Raw genomic sequence first — 15,652 nt, forward strand, 5'->3', positions numbered from 1 at the left:
TTTTTTCACTTTTATTAACTGCACTATTTATAACAGAATACTCCTTCATTTTAGCAGGGAAAGGAGTTTTTTCAATATAAGCTTCAGGAATAACATGATCAACAGTTTCAATTACAACACATTTATTTATAGATGAATCAATTTTATCTTTATACGGTTCATGATACTTATCAAAATTCTTCTTAGGCAATTCATAATGAGAGGCAAAAGATTTATAAAGATTTGCAACGACTTGAGAATCAAGACCATAAGTAGCACTCATACACTACAACATGAACCCCCCTACAGCAACGCAATTATGCGTATCTAAATGCTAATATAGGCGTTGCTAGCAAGAATACCAACAGATAAAAATGCGTTGCGTTTTTGGGTGTTGCAAAGATGCAATGCAACACATACTCGTGCGTTGGTAACCAGTGGGATAGGCGTTGCAAAAATAGCTACAGATTCCAAGCAACCATTGTATGCGTTGGTAGATTTTTTTGCATGACAAAATAGCTTGACCGATCTTGAAGATGGTAGATTTTTTCTCAATGAGAACATATTCAGACGTTAAATACCATATCACACAAATATTAGAATATAAACACATTGTGTGAAAAAAAATCGATATTTAATATTGAATCACCACCTCATACAAGAAAATATCCGAAGAGTAGACAAATTACAATGTATCATCAAAATATGATATTCTACATAGTGCTATATATATAGAGTAGCGCTATCTGTATAGAGTAGACAGTTACAATCTTGCATCCAAACATGATAATCCACAAGTCTTATTTATCCATTCTACTATTTGTGTAACATCTCCACAGATGATATCTAATAATAGCAAGCCAGGCTAATGTATCGGACCTGCAAATACAAAAATTGTTTTCAGTATCAAAGTGGCAAAAGACAGTGTAGGGTATAGTGAACTCTACTAAGTAAGTGTGCTACACATTTTTGCTATTACTTGCATTTGAAATAGCTCATCAGAAGAGTAAGTAAACACGAGGGGAGACTAATGGCAGCTGGTCATGAGAAGGAGCTAACAATAAGTTGTACTTTGAGTCAGTTATGTTAGGGGTATATTATGTGGCACCCACAAAAACTACCAGCAGCTAAGCATAATATTTTAGTACCAACATGAACCAGTTAAACTAAGACCTAAATAGTCTGTAATAGGGTACTCTAAAACTATATCCAAAATAACATTTTAAATAGGTACCGAAAATTCTGCTTGAATAAAGAAAGCTCACCTTCAGTATGCTATAATCAATTCCCTGTTGTAGATAACACGTTAGCAGCGGCAATTCTCTCTGTTGTTCTGTTAAATTCTGAGAAAGTAAAAAGTAATAGTAAGTAAATAGTTGGAGACCATAAAAATATAAGAGCAGAGGCATGAAGTTCTAGAAGAAATGAGAACAAAACAGATACTGATATGTACCAGAGATAACATAAAGGATTAATACTGAATTAGCTGAGAAATGCACATACATCTGACAAATCTACTTTGGTTACCTTGGATCAGATACAAGAACCGGAACATCCATTTGCATTAGTGCGCATTCCTTGAGATGCACGACCTCAATTTAATTAATACTCATTCAGTATGTAACTATCCTTAGCACCTTTATCATGTCCACAGAAAAAACAAATCGATAATTGCAAGCAAAAGTTTAATTCGAAACATAGCATGAGATGGAGCAATATTAAATGTGATATAAATCAAGAGAAGGGGAGGAATTAGTACCTGCAGGTCATCCTGCTGCTGTGTTGCAGGTTGTTGCTGCTGATGTGCACCTGCTAGAGGATTTTGGTGTGGCCTCTCGTGCCACTGTCGCATGGTCTGCTGCCTCTCCGACTGTGCCTCAAGGCCATCAGACTTGTCAAGGCTCAAGGATGCACAAAATTCCTAGAAAAAATGTGAACACAGATCAACCCAAGGGAAAAAATAGGGGAATCTGACAGGGAAAAGAGAAATTGAACTTTGGGCTTGAACATCTGTCGTGCACTTGCGCTACCACACCCCTTGCGCTCTTACAATGTGCTTATTATTAACTGCTCCAAATCCCAAAAAGAAAACTGCTCCAAATCCCAAATAACCAGATTATGTGTAGATTAATATCAAGGCACAAATAATCTCCATGCATAGGAAGAATTACCACATCAAAAAAGTATTCCTTGATAAACATTATAAGGTACAACTAACATATTTATTATGCAGCTAGTATATGATTAGACACAAAGAAGCGAGTGTGCAGATAAATAAGCTGATATTGTACAAAAATATTCCTATCTCCATTCCCTTTCCATGGCAATGCACGATCCCTATATCCATATACTTTCAGCTTACTCGGATCCCTATGTCCATTCCCCTTCTATGGGAATGCACGATCTGTCCAAGTGATTATTATTGAGGTCGGCCACCTACAGTAAAAGCAGACAATAATTGCAAATCCTCCACGGGTTAGCGCCAACTGACCCAATAAAATAACAGACAGAATTCTGAGGCAGGAAGATAGCAGAGAAGGCTGCTCACCAGATGTAAGCGCCGGATCGTCCTCAAAGCATCAGGCCATCTTGTGCATCATCTAGGAAAAAAAACAACAATGCATATATGGAAGAAGAGCACGAGGGATAGATTAGAGCAGGGCCTGGATTAGAGTACAAAGGGAAATGGAGAAATTGCATCTGGATCTTGAACTTCTGCCGTTCCCTTTCTCTAAATCGCCGCCGAAGCTCTTTGAGAGACCTCTGCGTCATGGAGTAGACCGAAATCATCTTGCAAGCACTGGAAGCGAATCTGACAGGGACTTCGTTGTACGCGAATGCAGATCCATGGTCGAATCCGCCCTCCAAGACGTCCAAGCTCCTCATCCTGGAAATAGAAGGCTATGAGTGCGAGGTGTATCCGCATCACCTGTGAGGGAACGCTGGGCGGCACCGCCAGAGGAAGAGAATGGAGCTGCTAGGTTTTAGGTGAGGCGGGGAGCGGCGCTGCGGCTGCGGCTGCGGGCGGTTCCTTCATGGCCGCATCGCTGGGGGTAGTGGGGTTAAAGTATAGGTAGGTAAGCAAGCTTAGTGGGCCGGGCTCCTAAATTTTCTTTCGGCTGCAATTTGTATATGGACAACGGAAGTACATTGCAACGCCGTACATCCGTATCTACGATAAAAACTGCAACGAATATTTGGATCGTTGCTAAGTATGTATTGTTGTAGAGGGGGTTTTCTTGTAGTGATATTACGAAATTTATCAGTATCCATAAAAGCTTCAATGCATTTATAATCATAATTTATACCTGACTCTCTATCTTTGTCGTTCTCCCATCCTTCAGTATTCTCCTGGATCCGATCAAGAAGGTCCCTTTTAAAATCTTCTTTGTTGCGTGTAAATGATCCAGAACAAGAGGTATCCAGCAAGGTCTTGTCTTGAAAAGAAAGTCTTGCATAGAAATTATCAATGATAATATTACCAGGAAGCTCATGAATGGGGCATTTGAGCATTAAAGACTTCAATCTCCCCCACGCTTGGGCAATACTCTCTCCATCATGAGGCCGGAAATTATATATGCGGTTCCGATCCTTGTGAATTTCACTTGGAGGATAGAATTTAGAATAAAATAAAGGCACAATATCATTCCATTCAAGAGAATCCCCATTATTCAGTAATTTATACCAATGCGCCGCTTTTCTAGACAGCGATATAGAGAATAGTTTCTTCCTAACTTCATCCATAGCAATACCTGCACACTTGAATAAACCGCATAATTCATGTAAGAACAGTAAATGATCTCCAGGATGGACAGTTCCATCCCCTGCATAACGGTTATCCACAACACGTTCAATAAATTTCATAGGTATTTTGTATGGAACCTCTTTCTCACCTGGCGCCTCATCCACTACCTTTGCAGTAGTAGTAGATTTTCCAAATAAAAATTCAAGAGAAGATCTCTCCATAATGAATTATAGTAGCAGGCAGAAATAAAATCATCACGAACAGTAAAATTTCCCTTACCAATTCCACTTACCAATAGCGCTTCACTCCCCGGCAACGGCGCCAGAAAATAGTCTTGATGACCCACAAGTATAGGGGGTGTATCGTAGTATTTTCAATAAGTAAGAGTGTCGAACCCAACGAGGAGCAGAAGGTGTTGACAAGCAGTTTCGATGAAGGATTCACTGTAAATGCTCACAGACAAGTATTTAGGGGGTTTTGATATAGCAGATGAATAAAGTACAAGTAAGTAAAGTGCGAGAGAAATAATTGCAGCGAGTGGCCCAATCCTTTTAAGCACAAAGGACAAGCCGGTTTGTTTACTTATAATGACCAAACGTTCTTGAGGACACATGGGAATTTAGTCTAGTGCTTTCGCTTCATATAGCTGATTAATCTTCATTGTTTTGATAAGTGTTGTGTGGGTGAACCTATGCTAATGCACCGCCCTTCCTATGACTAATACATACATGTGATTATACCCCTTGCAAGCATCCGCAACTACAAGAAAGTAATTAAGATAAATCTAACCACAGCCTTAAACTCTGAGATCCTGCTATCCCTCCTGCATCGATATACAAACGGGGGTTTAGGTTTCTGTCACTCCGGAAACCCCGCAATTAGCAAACGAGTACAAGATGTATTCCCCTAGGCCCATAATGGTGAAGTATCATGTAGTCGACGTTCACATGACACCATTAGAAGAATAACACCACAACTTAAATATCATAACATTGAATATTACTCAACCATAATTCACTACTAACATTTAGACTTCACCCATGTCCTCAAGAACTAAACGAACTACTCACGAGACATCATATGGAACATGATCAGAGGTGATATGATGATGAATAACAATCTGAACATAAACCTTGGTTCAATGGTTTCACTCAATAGCATCAATAACGAGTAGAAATCAATACAGGGAGAGTTTCCCCTATCAAACAATCAAGATCCAACCCTAATTGTTACAGCGGTGACGAGGTGCAGCGGTGGAGACGGCGGTGATGATGATGGAGATGATGGTGATGATGATGGAGATGATGTCCAGCTCGATGACGGTCACGATGGCGCCGATTTCCCCCTCCGGGAGGGAATTTCCCCGGCAGATTTCAGCCTGCCGGAGAGCTCTTTTCTCTCTATTGTTTTCCGCCCCGCAGAGGCGGCTGTGACTCTTCGCGACTATCCTCTGGAGCTTAGCTTTTCAGGGCGAAGAAGTACGCGAAGGGGAGGAGGCCAGAGGGGGCTGTGGGCCCCCTCCCCACATGGCGGCACGGCCAGGGCAGGGCCCGCGCCGGCCTATGAGGGGGGCCCATGGCGGCCCTCCTCGGCTCCTCCTTTTGGCTCTCTTCGTCTTCTGGAAAAATAGGATTTTTCATATAATTTCCGTCAATTGTTGATCTTCCGAAATATTGCATTCTGACGGCGCTTTTTCCAGCAGAATCCTGACTCCGGTACGCGATCCTCCAATAATCATAAAACATGCAAAATAGATGAAATAACATAAGTATCACCTCTAAATACGAAATATATCAATGAATAACAGTAAATTATGATATAAAATAGTGATGCAAAATGGACGTATCAACCCCCCAAGCTTAGACTTCGCTTGTCCCCAAGCGAAACTGAACTCGGTAAACAGGACCACATGTTTATGGAGTGAAGAGTCGATAAATAAAATACGGACAAGAAGCATCATATTGATTCACACAAGACATTCTAGTGAACAACTTTCTCATATAATTCAACTTGAAACTAGTAAAAGGCAATCACAAATAAAGATGCATAAGAAATCATAATTGGTGATGGCAAACTTCGTTCTTGGTCAGAGAACAATTAACAGGTTATGTTAAAGCTTATATGGCACAACTTGCATACTCAATTATAATAGTCTCCTCATAATCATTGATAACTTTCAAAGCTATATTCATTCAGATAAAACTTGTACTAAACAAGGAAGAGTAAAATACATGATGAAGTAAATCACAATATAAATGGTTTGATCACAACGAGATCAAATGCTTGCTTAAGATGGAGGGAAATAGATTCTTGACTCAATATAAAGTAAAAGACAGGCCCTTCGCAGTGGGAAGTAGGGATTAAATCATGTGCTAGAGCTTTTTCAGTTTTGAAATCATATAAAGAGAATAAAAGTAACATTTTGAGAGGTGTTTGTTGTTGTCAACGAATGGTAGCGGGTACTCTAACCCCCTTGCCAGACAAACTCTCGAAGAGCGGCTCCCATAAAATTTTATTCTTGGTTGACACTCCTTCCAACCTTTGCTTTCACAAACCACGGCTAACCGAATCCTCAGGTGCCTTCCACTCATTCTCATACCATGAAGGAGTGTCTTTTTATTTTTGTTTTATTTAGATGACACTCCTCCCCACCTTTGCTTTCTCAAGCCATGGCTAACCGAATCCTCGGGTGCCTTCCAAAAATCACATACCATGGAGGAGTGTCTATTTGTAAAATTATGAAAGTTAATTAATCGGGGCTGGGAACCCCATTGCCAGCTCTTTTTGCAAAATTATTGGATAAGCGGATGAAGCCACTAGTCCATTGGTGAAAGTTGCCCAACAAGATTGAAAGATAAAACACCACATACTTCCTCATGAGCTATAAAACATTGACACAAATAAGAGATAGTAAATTTTGAATTGTTTAAAGGTAGCACACGAAGTATTTACTTGGAATGGCAGAAAATACCATGTAGTAGGTAGGTATGGTGGACACAAATGGCATAGGTTTGGGTTAAGGTTTAGATGCACGAGAAGCATTCCCTCTCTGTACAGGTTTTTGGCTAGCAAGGTTGATTAGCAAGCATAAGAGTTGAGGGAAACAAACAAATATACATGTGATAGAAGCAATCATGCATCTTCCTTGTAAGCATAAACAATTTTAACTTCAGAATAATAAGCTAAGAGCTAATCAAGAATGAAACAACTACATATATTTCTCTTTTCTACTTAAACCTCAAAGTGTTGTTGCTATTGACCAATGCTAAGTTTGCCAAAACCAAATAGATTTACTCAATGCTCCCATAGTGATACCAATACTAATAACAAGATCAATCATATAATAGAGATTGCAAACTAAAATAAGATGTGCAATATGTAAATGATAAGACTTCTTATTAATATTCCATAACGATAACTCACACCAAGGGATACATAGACAACCAACTAAAGGAGAGATACTTCCACACTGCAACCCATCTTATATGATAACTTCCCTACTCATGATATGACACTACTTGATAGTAAAAAGTAAAAGATAGTGATGATGTGATACCGCGGCACTCCCCCAAGCTTGGAACAAACCAAGGGGATGCCAATACCGATGATGAATTACTCCTTCGGCGGTGGTGGTGATGAATTCTTGACAAGCTTCTCAACAAGCTCCTGAAGCTCATCAATCTTGTACATGAGGTTGCGGATCATCTCCGAATTGTGCTCGACGCGGTTAAGAAGTATGTCCAACGGCGAGTCCCAACTCTTGGAGCTGTTTCCCCACTCTTCAGCTTCAGGCTTCATCCTTCCTGCAGTGTTAGAACGATCTATATCCCAATTGCTAGGCAATACTGCCTTGGGAGTCCTTTCAATTTGACTATTGTAAATTAGATTGCGGAAGGGGCTGTAGGTGCCTGGAGGAGATGTCTTTGGAGCTAAGTAGTGACGTGGAACCTTTCCTCCGGTGCGAATTCTTGCGCTCTTCTTGGCACTGAAAGGGTTCTCCACCACCTCGATGCTTGCGATGGTAGCACGCGGGTATGCACGCGAGTCTTCCTCCACTTCTTCTTCATCTTCTTCTTCATCTTCTTCCTTGACACTCTCGTCCACCTCTTTCCACTCGGGATCTTGAATATCTTCATCCGAAAGCCCCTTGCCCCTATTGTTGGAGACCATGGTGCTTCTAGATCAAAAACAAATCCTGGCAGAAAACAGCTCGAAACAAAACACGTCGACAAAACGATATACGGACCTCCAGGGGTCCGGGGGATTATATAGCAGGAATTTTTACGACAAAAGGAAAGTACCAGGTCGAACCAGAGTCGGAGAGGGGCCACGAGGGACCCACCTCATAGGGCGGCGCGGCCAGGCTGGGGCCCACGCCGGCCTATGAGGGCACGCCCTCGTGCGTCTCCTCCACTCCGTTTCGATCTCGTAATTTTTCATATTTTCCAAAAACAGCAAAAACATTGTTCGGAAAGTAAAACGCTAACTTTTTATTACCAGTACTGTTACCTATTCAAAGTCGAACTCTGTGAATTGTCAATTTGACCTTTGATGAAAGCTTAGGAGTTACCACTCGAATAACATCAACATCTTCATTATAAGAATCGCCAGAGATATAATGCTTGAGTCTTTGTCCATTCACCACTTGTGTGGCATCGCCTTGGAGAGAACTAATTTTAATTGCTCCTGAATGATACACCTCCATAATGACATATGGTCCTTCCCATTTCGAGAGTAATTTCCCTGCAAAGAATCTGAGACGAGACCGATACAATAGGACTTTATCCCCAACATTAAATTCTCTTTTGATAATTCTTCTATCGTGCCATTTCTTAACTTTCTCTTTAAAGAGTTTAGCATTTTCATAAGCTTCACTTCTCCATTCATCTAGAGAACTCAATTGTAGCAATCTCTTCTTACCGGAAAGTTTAGGATCTTTATTTAGTTCTCTTACAGCCCAATAAGCTTTGTGCTCTAGTTCTAAAGGTAAATGACAAGCTTTTCCATAAACCATTTTATAAGGTGACATACCCATGGGATTTTTATAAGCAGTTCTATAAGCCCATAATGCTTCCTTCAATTTACTAGCCCAATTCTTTCTAGATTTATTAACAGTCTTTTGCAAGATAGATTTAATCTCTCTATTTGATAGTTCTACTTGCCCACTAGTTTGAGGATGATAAGCGGAAGCAATTCTATGATTAATACCATATTTAGCAAGAGTTTTTCTAAAACCACCATGAATAAAATGAGAACCTCCATCAGTCATAAGATATCTAGGAACTCCAAATCTAGGAAAAATAATATCTAAAAGCATTCTTAAAGAGGTCTCACCATCAGCACTTTTTGTGGGTATGGCTTCCACCCATTTAGTAACATAATCAACAACGACAAGTATATGAGTGTTACCTTCTGAAGAGGGGAAAGGTCCCATGAAGTCAAATCCCCAACAATCGAATGGTTCAATAACAAGAGTATAATTTATAGGAATTTTATTGCGTCTGGAGATATTGCCAACCCTTTGACATTCATCACAAGATAAAATAAACTTCCTTGCATCTTTGAAGAGAATTGGCCAATAAAAACCTGATTGTAGAACCTTTTGCGCGGTTCTATCTCCGGCGTGATGTCCTCCATAAGCACTACCATGACATTTACTCAATATCTCTTGTTGCTCATATTCGGGAACACATCTTCGCAGAATACCATCCACTCCTTCTTTATATAAGTGTGGGTCATTCCAAAAATAATGCCTCAAGTCATAAAAGAATTTCCTCCTTTGCTGAGCTGAAAAGGTTGGAGGCAAGTACTTGGAAACAATAAAGTTAGCATAATCAGCATACCAAGGGCTATCTCGCGAGCTCACCTTTATTACAGCCAATTGTTCATTTGGAAAACTATCATTAACTTGAGAACAGGATCATAAGCAATATTTTCCAATCTAGACAAATTATCAGCAACAGGATTATCAGCACCTTTCCTATCTATAATATGCAAATCAAATTCTTGCAACAGAAGCACCCATCTAATAAGCCTTGGCTTAGCATCTTTCTTTTGCATAAGGTATCTAATTGCAGCATGATTAGTATGAATTGTAACTTTTGAATCAACAATATAGGATCTAAACTTGTCACAAGCAAAGACTACAGCTAACAAATCTTTTTCAGTTGTAGCATAATTTCTTTGAGCAGCATCAAGAGTTTTACTAGCATAATGAATAAAATTTAATTTTTTATCTACTCGCTGTCCAAGAACAGTGCCTACAGCAAAATCACTAGCATCACACATAATTTCAAATGGTAAGTTCCAATCAGGAGGTTCAACTATGTGAGCAGTTGTTAAGGCTTTCTTTAGAGTTTCAAAAGCTTCCTTACAATCATCATCAAAAACAAAAGGTACATCTTTTTGAAGAAGATTAGTAAGAGGTTTTGAAATCTTGGAAAAGTCTTTAATAAACCTCCTATAAAACCCAGCATGACCAAGAACACTACGAATATCTTTAACATCCCTAGGATAGGGCATCTTCTCAATTGCTTCAACTTTAGCTCTATCAACTTCAATACCTCTCTCGGAAATTTTATGTCCCAATACAATTCCTTCATTAACCATAAAGTGGCATTTCTCCCAATTAAGAACAAGGTTAGTTTCTTCACATCTCTGCAAAACTTTATCAAGGTTCCGCAAGCAATTATCAAAAGAATTCCCATAGACAGAAAAATCATCCATGAATACCTCTACAATATTCTCGCAAAAGCCATGAAAAATAGCAGACATGCATCTTTGAAAAGTAGCAGGAGCATTACATAAACCAAAAGGCATACATCTATAAGCATAAGTTCCATAGGGACAAGTGAAAGTGTTTTTCTCTTGATCCTTAGTTTTAACAGCAATTTGTGAAAACCCAGAATAACCATCAAGAAAGCAAAAATGAGTATTTTTAGATAACCTTTCTAACATTTGATCAATAAAAGGTAAAGGGTAATGATCTTTCTTAGTGACCTTATTAACTTTTCGATAATCAATACACATTCTATATCCTACAACTACTCTTTGAGGGATGAGCTCATCATTATCATTAGGTACAACAGTCATTCCTCCTTTCTTAGGAACACAATGCACATGACTAACCCATCTACTATCAGCAATAGGATATATAATACCAGCTTCAAGAAGTTTTAATACCTCATTCATTACCACATCCTTCATCTTAGGAATTAGGCAGCTGATGTTCAACAACAGGCTTTGCATCATCTTCCATATTAATGGCATGTTGGCAAATAGAGGGAGAAATCCCCTTCAAGTCATCAAGAGTGTAGCCAATAGCTCCTCGGTGTTTCTTCAATATTTCCAATAACCTTTCTTCCTCAAACTCTGAAAGCTTAGAACTAATAATAACAGGATATATTTTCTTATCATCAATATGAGCATATTTAAGATTATCAGGCAATGGTTTTAAATCAAAAACAGGATCTTCCTTTGGTGGTAGTGTTGTTCCTAGATCTTCTACCGGTAAATCATGCTTAAGAATAGGTTGACGAAGGAAAATTTCATCAAGCTCATTTCTTTCTTCCCTAAAGACTTCACTCTCACTATTCTCCAGATGTTGCTGCAAAGGATTATTAGGAGCAAGAGCAATAGATGCACACTGTTCAACTATAAAATCATTATTAGGCGAATCAGCTTTATAATGAGTTTTGGAAAATTTAGAGAAATTAAACTCATAAGATTCACCAGCAAATTTAGTCAAAATTTTCTCTTTCTTGCAATCTATAACAGCTCCACAAGTATTTAGAAAAGGTCTACCAAAAATGATAGGACAATGTTTACTAGCAGCAGAACAAAGTACCAAAAAGTCAGCAAGATATTTAATCTTACCACATAGAACTTCCACATCTCGAACAATACCAATTGGAGAGATAGTTTCTCTATTAGCTAGCCGAATAACCACATCAATATCTTCAAGTTCGCAAGAACCAATTTCGTGCATGATCTCCGTGTAAAGCTCATAAGGAATAGCACTAATACTTGCACCAATATCGCATAAACCATAATAACAATGATCACCAATTCTAACAGATGACATAGGAACGCTAGTTTTCCTAGACTTATTTGGATGTGAAACAATATTAGAAGCATCTTCACAGAAAATAATATGACCATCTTCCACATTTTCAGTCACAAGATCTTTAACTATTGCAATAGCAGGTTCAACTTTTATTTGCTCTTCAGGTTCTATAGGTTTCTTTTCACTTTTATTAACCGCACTATTTATAACAGAATACTCCTTCATTTTAGCAGGGAAAGGAGTTTTTTCAATATAAGCTTCAGGAATAACATGATCAACAGTTTCAATTACAACACATTTATTTATAGATGAATCAATTTTATCTTTATACGGTTCATGATACTTATCAAAATTCTTCTTAGGCAATTCATAATGAGAGGCAAAAGCTTTATAAAGATTTGCAACGACTTGAGAATCAAGACCATAAGTAGCACTCATATTACGAAATTTATCAGTATCCATAAAAGCTTCAATGCATTTATAATCATAATTTATACCTGACTCTCTATCTTTGTTGTTCTCCCATCCTTCAGTATTCTCCTGGATCCGATCAAGAAGGTCCCTTTTAAACTCTTCTTTGTTGCGTGTAAATGATCCAGAACAAGAGGTATCCAGCAAGGTCTTGTCTTGAAAAGAAAGTCTTGCATAGAAATTATCAATGATAATATTACCAGGAAGCTCATGAATGGGGCATTTGAGCATTAAAGACTTCAATCTCCCCCACGCTTGGGCAATACTCTCTCCATCATGAGGCCAGAAATTATATATGCGGTTCCGATCCTTGTGAATTTCACTTGGAGGATAGAATTTAGAATAAAATAAAGGCACAATATCATTCCATTCAAGAGAATCCCCATTATTCAGTAATTTATACCAATGCGCCGCTTTTCTAGACAGCGATATAGAGAATAGTTTCTTCCTAACTTGATCCATAGCAATACCTGCACACTTGAATAAACCGCATAATTCATGTAGGAACAGTAAATGATCTCCAGGATGGACAGTTCCATCCCCTGCATAACGGTTATCCACAACACGTTCAATAAATTTCATAGGTATTTTGTATGGAACCTCTTTCTCACCTGGCGCCTCATCCACTACCTTTGCAGTAGTAGTAGATTTTCCAAATAAAAATTCAAGAGAAGATCTCTCCATAATGAATTATAGCGGCAGGCAGAAATAAAATCAGCACGAACAGTAAAAGTTTCCCTTACCAATTCCACTTACCAATAGCGCTTCACTCCCCGGCAACAGCGCCAAAAAATAGTCTTGATGACCCACAAGTATAGGGGGTGTATCGTAGTATTTTCAATAAGTAAGAGTGTCGAACCCAACGAGGAGCAGAAGGTGTTGACAAGCAGTTTCGATGAAGGATTCACTGTAAATGCTCACAGACAAGTATTCAGGGGGTTTTGATATAGCAGATGAATAAAGTACGAGCAAGTAAAGTGCGAGAGAAATAATTGCAGCGAGTGGCCCAATCCTTTTTAGCACAAAGGACAAGCCGGTTTGTTTACTTATAATGACCAAACGTTCTTGAGGACACACGGGAATTTAGTCTAGTGCTTTCGCTTCATATAGCTGATTAATCTTCATTGTTTTGATAAGTGTTGTGTGGGTGAACCTATGCTAATGCACCGCCCTTCCTGAGACTAATACATATTTGTGATTATACCCCTTGCAAGCATCCGCAACTACAAGAAAGTAATTAAGATAAATCTAACCACAACCTTAAACTTTGAGATCCTGCTATCCCTCCTGCATCGATATACCAACGGGGGTTTAGGTTTCTGTCACTCCGGCAACCCCGCAATTAGCAAACGAGTACAAGATGTATTCCCCTAGGACCATAATGGTGAAGTATCATGTAGTCGACGTTCACATGACACCACTAGAAGAATAACACCACAACTTAAATATCATAACATTGAATATTACTCAACCATAATTCACTACTAACATTTAGACTTCACCCATGTCCTCAAGAACTAAATGAACTACTCACGAGACATCATATGGAACATGATCAGAGGTGATATGATGATGAATAACAATCTGAACATAAACCTTGGTTCAATGGTTTCACTCAATAGCATCAATAACGAGTAGAAATCAATACCGGGAGAGTTTCCCCTATCAAACAATCAAGATCCAACCCTAATTGTTACAGCGGTGACGAGGTGCAGCGGTGGAGACGGCGGTGATGATGGAGATGATGGTGATGATGATGGAGATGATGTCCAGCTCGATGACGGTCACGATGGCGCCGATTTCCCCCTTCGGGAGGGAATTTCCCTGGCAGATTTCAGCCTGCCGGAGAGCTCTTTTCTCTCTGGTGTTTTCCGCCCCGCAGAGGCGGTTGTGACTCTTCGCGACTATCCTCTGGACGTTAGGTTTTCGGGGCAAAGAAGTACGCGAAGGAGAGGAGGCCAGAGGGGGCTGTGGGCCCCCTCCCCACATGGCGGCGCGGCCAGGGCAGGGCCCGCGCCGGCCTATGAGGGGGGCCCATGGCGGCCCTCCTCGGCTCCTCCTTTTGGCTCTCTTCGTCTTCTGGAAAATTAGGATTTTTCATATAATTTCCGTCAATTGTTGATCTTCCGAAATATTGCATTCTGACGACGCTTTTTCCAGCAGAATCATGACTCCAGTACGTGATCCTCCAATAATCTTAAAACATGCAAAATAGATGAAATAACATAAGTATCACCTCTAAATACGAAATATATCAATGAATAACAGTAAATTATGATATAAAATAGTGATGCAAAATGGACGTATCAGGTACTAACACACCACAATTTCATAGAGACATCCAACTCAAATCATAACCCAGTGAACAAGTATTCTGTGAAATATAGCCTAAGAGACCCACACGGTGCACACACTGTCACCTTTACACACGTGGGACAAGGAGTCTCCGGAGATCACATAAGTAAAATCCACTTGAATAGCATAACGACATCTAGATTACAAAGCTCATCATATGGATCTCAATCATGTAAGGCAGCTCATGAGATCATTGTATTGAAGTGCATGGGAGAGAGATTAACCACATAGCTACCGGTACAGCCCTCAGCCTCGGGGGAGAACTACTCCCTCCTCATCATGGGAAGCAGCAGCGGCGATGAAGATGGCGGTGGTGTTGATGGAGATGCCTTCCGGGGGCAATTCCCCGTCCCGGCGGCGTGCCGGAACAGAGACTTCTGTCCCCCGAATCTTGGCTTCGCGATGGCGGCGGCTCTGGAACTTTTCTCGTATCGTGGCTTATTCGTCTCGAGGTTTTAGGTCACCAGGGCTTAAATAGGCGAAGAGTTGGAGTCGTAAGGGTTCTGGTGGAGCCACACCATAGGGGGGCGCACCCCCCCTTGGCCGCGCCGCCATGTGGGGTGGGCCCCCCTGGCTCCCCTCTGGCCCCTCTTCGGTGTTCTGGAAGCTTCGTGGAAAAATAAGATTCTGGGCGTTGATTTCGTCCAATTCCGAGAATATTTCCTGTGCAAGATTTCTGGAACCAAAAACATCAGAAAACAGGAACTGACACTTCGGCATCTCGTTAATAGGTTAGTTCCGGAAAATGCATCAAAACGATATAAAGTGTGAACAAAACATGTAGGTATTGTCATAAAACAAGCATGGAACATAAGAAATTATAGATACGTTTGAGACGTATCAGCATCCCCAAGCTTAGTTCCTACTCGCCCTCGAGTAGGTAAATGATAACAAAGATAATTTCTGAAGTGACATGCTACTTACATAATCTTGATCCAATAATGATGTAAAGCATGTGAACTGAGATCAAATCACTCAAAGCAAATGTCTATATTGATATAAGAGATGATAATGCAAGAGTTAAACAAGCTAGAAGT

General features: G+C 39.8%; 1 long non-coding RNA gene across 1 annotated transcript; it reads right to left on the reverse strand.

Annotated features, from left to right (window-relative positions):
- Window positions 1-611: 611 nt before the first annotated feature.
- On the reverse strand, window positions 612-3,041 carry LOC127338657 (uncharacterized). Its single transcript, XR_007874446.1, has 5 exons — window positions 2,528-3,041; window positions 1,739-2,415; window positions 1,507-1,616; window positions 1,245-1,322; window positions 612-858 (listed from the first exon to the last, which is right to left on the reverse strand). It is a non-coding gene; the product is annotated as an uncharacterized lncRNA (long non-coding RNA).
- Between the last annotated feature and the right edge of the window lie 12,611 nt (window positions 3,042-15,652).

The sequence above is a fragment of the Lolium perenne genome, chromosome 3 (assembly GCF_019359855.2).
Source record: "Lolium perenne isolate Kyuss_39 chromosome 3, Kyuss_2.0, whole genome shotgun sequence".
NCBI classification, from domain to species: domain Eukaryota; kingdom Viridiplantae; phylum Streptophyta; class Magnoliopsida; order Poales; family Poaceae; genus Lolium; species Lolium perenne.